The 7,986-nt window shown below is 39.4% G+C and overlaps 1 non-coding gene across 1 annotated transcript; it reads right to left on the bottom strand.

Annotated features, from left to right (window-relative positions):
* Positions 1-438: 438 nt before the first annotated feature.
* On the bottom strand, positions 439-545 carry LOC127099841 (small nucleolar RNA R71). Its single transcript, XR_007794308.1, has one exon. It is a non-coding gene; the product is annotated as a small nucleolar RNA R71 (small nucleolar RNA).
* Positions 546-7,986: the final 7,441 nt, after the last annotated feature.

Raw genomic sequence — 7,986 nt, 5'->3', positions numbered from 1 at the left:
AACAATCTACCTCCTGTAGAACTTCCCGATTTCAAAAATATTTTCCCTTCGATACCCGAGATGGCAGAACCAGCCCGTGCTCTTCGAGATTACGCCGCTCCATCGCAAGATGAACCGCATTCAAGTATTGCTCCACCCGCAATCGAAGCAAACAACTTTGAACTCAAACCTTCACTGTTGCAGGCAGTGCAACAGAACCAATTCTCTGGAAATCCTACCGAGGATCCTAACCTTCATTTATCCGTATTTGTCCAATACGCTGATACTGTTAAAGCTAATGGTGTCACTCCAGAGGCAATTCGACTTCGTCTTTTTCCTTTCTCACTAAGAGATAGCGCTAGAAGATGGCTTCAATCTCTTCCTTCCAACTCAGTCACCATATGGAACGAGTTGAAGAAAGTTTTTCTTGCTCGATATTTTTCGCCAAGCAAAACAGCTATGTTAAGAGCCCAGATAAATGGATTTAAACAGAAAGATAACGAGTCTCTTTTCGAAGCATGGGAAAGATACAAAGACATGATGAGACTTTGTCCACACCATGGTTTAGAAGACTGGTTAGTAATTCATACCTTCTATAATGGTCTCCTGTATAACACGAGGTTAACAATAGACGCCGCCGCAGGTGGTGCACTAATGAACAAACCTTATGTTGATGCTTACCAACTTATCGAAAGCATGGCTCAAAACCACTATCAGTGGGGAAGCGAACGAACAATGGTGGAAAAACCTCAAACGAAAACTGGCATGTACGAGATAAGTAACCTTGATCATGTTAATGCAAAAGTGGATGCTCTGGTCCAGAAAATTGAAAGTCTAAATGTATCACCTTCAGCCACCGTGGTTGCCATAACTCAGAATTGCGAAATCTGTGGAATCCAAGGTCACACTCCTGCAGATTGTCAACTCCTAACAGGAATCCAAGCGGAGCAAGTAAACTATGCTCAAGGAAGCCCCTACTCGTACACCTATAACTCAAATTGGAAGAATCATCCCAATTTTTCATATAAGAGTAATAATGCTTTATACGCACCTGGACAATCTCCAAATCAAGCCCCAACTATACCTCCGGGATATCAGAAGCCGATTCCATCTACACCTAACAATAACGCCCCTAGGAAATCCAACTTGGAAATCATGATGGAAAACTTTATAGCTTCTCAACAACAAACCAATAAAGATTTCTTAAACCAGAATGTACACACTGGCGAACAAATTAAACAACTAGCAAGTAAAGTAGATGCCCTGGCTACTCATAACAAAATGCTGGAAACGCAAATTTCACAAGTAGCTCAACAACAAGCGCCTACTGCTGCCCCAACTGGTACATTTCCTGGCCAACCCCAACCTAACCCAAGAAGCCACGCTCATGCAATTATACTGAGAAGTGGAACGGAAGTGGAAGGACCGTCTGACCCAAGGATAGAAAACCAAAACTCTAAAAAGTCAACTGAGGAGGAAAGTGAACCTAAGGAAAAGGAAGAGAGTAATAAGGAAACCGTAGAAAAGAAGGAACCTTATGTACCTCCACCACCTTATAAACCACCTATCCCTTACCCTCAAAGGCTTATTAAAACCAAAGATGCGGGCCAATTTAAAAAATTTGTCGACCTACTAAAACAATTAAACGTCACAATTCCGTTTACAGAAGCTATTACGCAGATGCCCTCATATGCCAAGTTTTTAAAAGAAATTCTTTCTAATAAAAGGAAACTTGAAGATAGCGAAACCGTTACACTCATCGATGAATGTGGCGCTATAATCCAGAATATGCCTCCTAAACTTAAAGACCCAGGTAGTTTCTCTATACCCTGTCACATAGGAAAATTTGTCATTGACAAAGCCTTATGCGATTTAGGAGCCAGTATTAGTGTTATGCCTTTATCCATATGCAAGAGACTTGAAATGGGAGAATTAAGACCAACTAAAATGTCTGTGCAACTAGCAGATCGTTCCGTCAAATATCCTGTAGGAATTCTTGAAAACGTTCCAGTGCGCATAGGTCAATTCTACATTCCAACTGACTTTATAATTATGGATATTAGAGAAGATGAAGTTACACCCATTATACTGGGAAGACCGTTCTTAGCAACTGCCGGTGCAATCATAGATGTAAAACGAGGACGACTCACTTTTGAAGTAGGAGAAGAGAAAATTGAGTTCATTCTTTCCCAAATTTTGAAAGCACCTGCAATAGAAGATACATGTTACTTCATGGATATCATCGATGAATGCATAAAAGAAACGGAGTTAGAAAAAGACAAATCATCTGACTATCTTGTAGAAGACAAACTTAACCAATGTTTAGCAATAACACCGGATCCTACGCAATGCCTTAAGAAACCAACCTTAGACCTGAAAACACTTCCCAAGAATCTGAGATATGAATTCCTAGACTTAGAGCTTGAACGACCAGTGATAGTTAATGCTGACCTAGGAAGACTCGAAACCGAAAAACTCCTGCATATCTTAAGAAAATATCCAACCGCACTAGGTTACAACATCACCGATCTTAAAGGAATAAGTCCTTCTATTTGTATGCACCGCATCATGCTAGAAGAAGATTGTAAAACTTCTAGGGAACACCAGAGGAGACTAAACCCGATCCTGAGTGAGGTAGTGAAGAAGGAAATAACCAAGTTATTAGAGGCAGGTATCATATATCCTATATCTGATAGCAAATGGGTTAGTCCTGTACACGTAGTACCAAAGAAAGGAGGTATAACAGTCATTGAAAATGAAAAAGGAGAAACTATAACCAAACGAATCGAATCGGGATGGAGAATGTGCATTGACTATAGGAAACTAAACAAAGTAACCCGAAAAGATCATTTTCCTTTACCATTCATTGACCAGATGTTAGAACGATTAGCAAAACATTCTCATTTCTGCTATCTAGACGGTTATTCAGGCTTCTTTCAAATACCAATTCACCCTGATGACCAAGAAAAGATAACATTCACGTGCCCTTTTGGTACCTTCGCTTATAGACGAATGCCGTTTGGCTTGTGTAATGCTCCTGCAACTTTCCAAAGGTGCATGATGGCAATATTCGCCGATTTTCTAGAAAACATCATGGAAGTATTTATGGATGACTTTTCCGTATGCGGACAAAGCTTTGAAGAATGCCTTGAAAACCTAGAGAGAGTTCTAGAGCGATGTGTAAAAGTAAACCTAGTACTTAATTGGGAAAAATGCCACTTTATGGTACAAGAAGGAATTGTTTTAGGACACATCATCTCGAACAGAGGAATTGAAGTAGACAAAGCTAAAATAGAGGTAATCGAAAACCTTCAACCCCCGAAAACTGTGAGAGAAGTACGAAGCTTCTTAGGACATGCCGGTTTTTACCGACGATTCATTAAAGACTTCTCTAAAATAACTAAACCTTTAACCGGGCTATTAATGAAAGATGCTGAATTCATATTCGACAATAAATGTTTAGAAGCATTTCAAACGCTTAAACAAGCACTGATCTCCGCACCCATAATGCAGACACCAGATTGGAATGAACCATTCGAAATAATGTGTGATGCTAGTGATTACGCTGTAGGTGCTGTTTTAGGACAACGAAAGGATAAAAAGCTTCATGTTATATATTACGCAAGTAGAACTCTAGATGAAGCACAAATGAATTACGCCACAACCAAGAAAGAACTTCTAGCAGTAGTGTTTGCGCTAGATAAATTTCGTTCTTACTTGGTCGGAGCCAAAATAATCATCTAAGCTGACCACACTGCTATCAAATACCTCTTAACTAAAAAGGATGCTAAACCTAGACTCCTAAGGTGGATCTTGTTGCTACAAGAGTTCGATTTGGAAATCAAAGACAAGAAAGGAACTGAAAACGTAGTAGCAGATCACCTCTCTAGACTTGAGAACCTTGAACCGGAAAGAACATCAATTAACGATGATTTCTCGTACGATAAGCTTATAGCTACTTTAGAAGAAAATAACGCTGATAAACAGGTAGAAACCACCTTAGCTATATCTGTTACACCGTGGTACGCTGACCTCGTCAATTATTTAGCTGCCGGAATAGTTCCACCTACCTTATCCTACCAACAGAAGAAACGATTCTTCTATGACATAAAACATTATTACTGGGATGACCCCTTACTTTTTAAAAGAGGCCCTGATGGTATTTTCCGTCGGTGTATACCCGAAGAAGAGGTAGAAAATATAATCCAACACTGTCACTCCGCTCCTTATGGTGGACACGCAAGTACATCCAAGACCTGCTCTAAAATCCTACAAGCCGGTTTTTATTGGCCAAGTATATGGAAGGATGTACATGCAGCTATTAAGAGATGTGATAGATGTCAACGCACAGGAAACATATCTAGACGTGACGAGATGCCACAAAAGGGCGTTTTGGAAGTAGAGATTTTCGACGTGTGGGGAATAGACTTCATGGGACCTTTTCCATCCTCTTTCGGTAACAAATACATACTCGTGGCAGTTGACTACGTATCGAAATGGATTGAAGCTATAGCTTCTCCAACAAACGACACACGAGTAGTAACTAGACTCTTTAAGAATATAATATTTCCAAGGTTTGGTGTCCCAAGAATAGTAGTCAATGATGGTGGATCGCATTTCATATCCAAGGTACTCGAAAAACTACTGCTTAAGTATGGCGTAAGATATAGAGTAGCGACACCTTACCACCCTCAAACCAGTGGGCAAGTGGAATTGTCTAACAGAGAAATCAAACAGATACTAGAGAAAACAGTCGCCACTTCAAGGAAAGACTGGTCATTGAAATTACCAGAAGCTTTATGGGCTTACCGAACTGCTTACAAAACTCCCATAGGGACAACCCCATTTAAGCTAATTTATGGAAAATCCTGTCACCTCCCGGTAGAATTAGAACATAAAGCCTATTGGGCTATTAAAAATCTAAATTTAAACTATAAAGCCTCCAGTGAAAAGAGAATCCTTGATATAAGCGAATTAGAGGAACTCAGAAGAGACGCTTACGAAAATGCCAGAATCTACAAAGAAAGAACAAAACAATGGCATGACAAGCGCATATCAAGGAAAATCTTCAAACAAGGCGATACAGTCCTTTTATTTAACTCCAGGGTAAAGTTATTTTCGGGAAAACTACGATCTAGATGGTCAGGTCCTTTTCAAATCACCAATGTTTTTCCCAGTGGAGCAGTAGAAATTAAAGGCAAATCTATGGAACCATTTACCGTAAACGGGCAACGTCTAAAACATTATCACTATGCAGAAAACACTGAAGATTCGCAAGTCTTGCACTTAGACGAAATGCCTCCAGAAATTATAGATTATAATTGATAGTTTTTATGTCGAGCTTGCGACATTAAACAAAGCGCTTAGTGGGAGACAACCCACAAATATTTTATCATTTTCTTCTATTATCATTTTTTTTTTCTATTTCTTCCTTAATTATTCTTTTAATTTTTGTTTAGTATTCATTCTTAATTTATTTTAATTTATTAAAAACTTTTCTCTTCTTTCGGCATTTGGCCAAATTCTGACTAAAACTCTTGTTTTTATTTTCTCTAGCTAACACTAACCTGATGGGACAAATTGATCGTATGGGTATCAAATTCAGAGGAACAGCTCAGAAACAAAAGTTTGAGGAACTAGCCACGAGAGAGATGCTACCTAGTCTGTATGCTGATGACTGGGCAATGACTGCCCTCGGACTGAGACAAAGTATCCTGTATTTGCTGATTCAGATAGGGTGGGAAACCGCTCCTATCCGTAGACAATTTGTCACATACCGGAGACTGACTCTAGAATTCCTTAGTTCCCTGATCTATCTACCCAGCCATGGAAAAGGAATAAGCAGAGGTTTTATCCAGTTCAGAATGTTTAACATGGAGTACCAATTTAATATTCAAGATTTTACCAACCTTTTAGGTTTCCCTACATCCTTTGACACATTCACAGTGAGCCAAGAAGAACTTTTTGAATATAGAGAACTTGAACACTTTTGGGGCAGCTTGACCGGAAATGACAATCCCGAGGAACATGAGTTTCTCTCTGGAAACATACATAACTCGGCCTTTCGTTATTTCCATAAGATCCTGACCCACACCTTATTTGGGAAGAAGCTAAACAGTACCACAGTTTCACGTGATGAACTCTTCATCATATTTTGTGCTTCCCAGAACCGTCCAGTAAACGGTGCCACTTTTATGTTAGCAAATTTGGACCACCTTATCCAAGATGAACGAGCACCAATTCGAATAGGCGGTTTGATAACCATGATTGGTAATGCTATCGGATTACGTCAGCCTATGCTTGACTTAAGCCCTTTTTGTGGCATTACTACTATGAGTATACCCTTCCTCTTCAACACTATGTTTATAGCAAACCTAGGATCTGATGAGTTTGAGCTTATAATTAATAACCAAGTCCTTTGCCTATTCACCATGCCCGATCCTAGGACCAGTGTTCATAACCGCAATAACTGGCTCTACAATCTGAACGAAACCCCCTCTCCTGCTAGATCCACTGAATCCATCCAGGACTATGAGATCTGTGATGACCTGATTCCTTATGCTGAATCAGACCCTCAGACACCCTCTGGCTATTATGATATTGATCCTCCTTGTAACACCCTTCTAAAATACCCCAAATATTTAATTAAAAATAATAAACATATAACAATTCAGAGTAATTATGCCATCCAAGGGTGTCACACAATTATTCACACCATTCAACAATATAACGGTCATGCTCTTTTATTAATTCAAAACATAAACATTTGCATAAAACGCAGCGGATAGAGATCTCCTCAATCATGTAAAACATGTAACATTCACATGTAATTTATCCAACAACATAAAACATCCCATCCCGATGTTACATCTATCAGAGCACGACCCACTAAGGAGACTACACTAGACTCCAAGCATTCGCTTCTACTCAACTCATTTCTCGTTACCTGAAAAATAGTTGTAAGGGTGAGTTCCTCAATCAATATAATAAGCATTGTAAAACAACATGTAATGCCAAGTAACTAACACATCAATCACCCTAATTGCAATACACATTCAGTAATAGCTCATTGACTTAAACATCATACTCAACATCAATATACAATACCAGTATAATCTCAAATCATACTTAACGACAACACAACACACGTATAATATTGGAACACATCCATTCATATTATACGCCATACATATTTTTATGCAATGAGACTCTACACATGCGGTACCGACTATTCTCGAACATATAGTTCAAGCTCACCGATCCCTCCAGATACGGCTACTAAGCTCACTAGTCCCACTCATTTGAGACCTAGTGACTCACTCACTAATTCCTCACCATGGGAATTAGCTACAGCCCCGAAGGCTAGACTATGCACACTAATCATCTAGTATGCAAACATCAACAACAACCCACAATGGTTCACTCACTAATTCCTCACTATGGGAATTAGCTACAGCCCCGAAGGCTATGCCATGCATGCTAATCATCTAGCAATGCAACATCAACAATAATTCAAGAATAAACATATGCTCACACTCTGAGCCATACAACAGTCCATTCACACATACATGCATAATATATACATTCACAGCATCATGTACATCATTATACATCATCAATCTTTCATCACATAAGCATGTCAGATTATGCCAAACAACAACCACAATATTAGTACATTTCAATATTGCATATACTGCTCAAAACAGCGGGAATTTATCCCTATTACACCATAGGCAACATAGGCCAACCCTCAATTAGGTACACCACATTTAAAAACAATAATTTTTCACTCTGCAACAGTGTTAACCGGTTAACGCCCTGGGTTAACCGGTTAACGCAGGCAAAACTCACTTTCTGGCAAAACGCAACAGTGTTAACCGGTTAACGCCCTGGGTTAACCGGTTAACGCAGGCAAAACTCAATATTTTCACATTTCAATACAGTGTTAACCGGTTAACACCCTGGGTTAACCGGTTAACGCAGACCAAACAACAATTCCTGCGCTAA

Source organism: Lathyrus oleraceus, chromosome 6, assembly GCF_024323335.1.
Source record: "Lathyrus oleraceus cultivar Zhongwan6 chromosome 6, CAAS_Psat_ZW6_1.0, whole genome shotgun sequence".
Lineage (NCBI taxonomy): Eukaryota > Viridiplantae > Streptophyta > Magnoliopsida > Fabales > Fabaceae > Lathyrus > Lathyrus oleraceus.
This window is presented reverse-complemented; position numbering and strand designations above follow the sequence as displayed.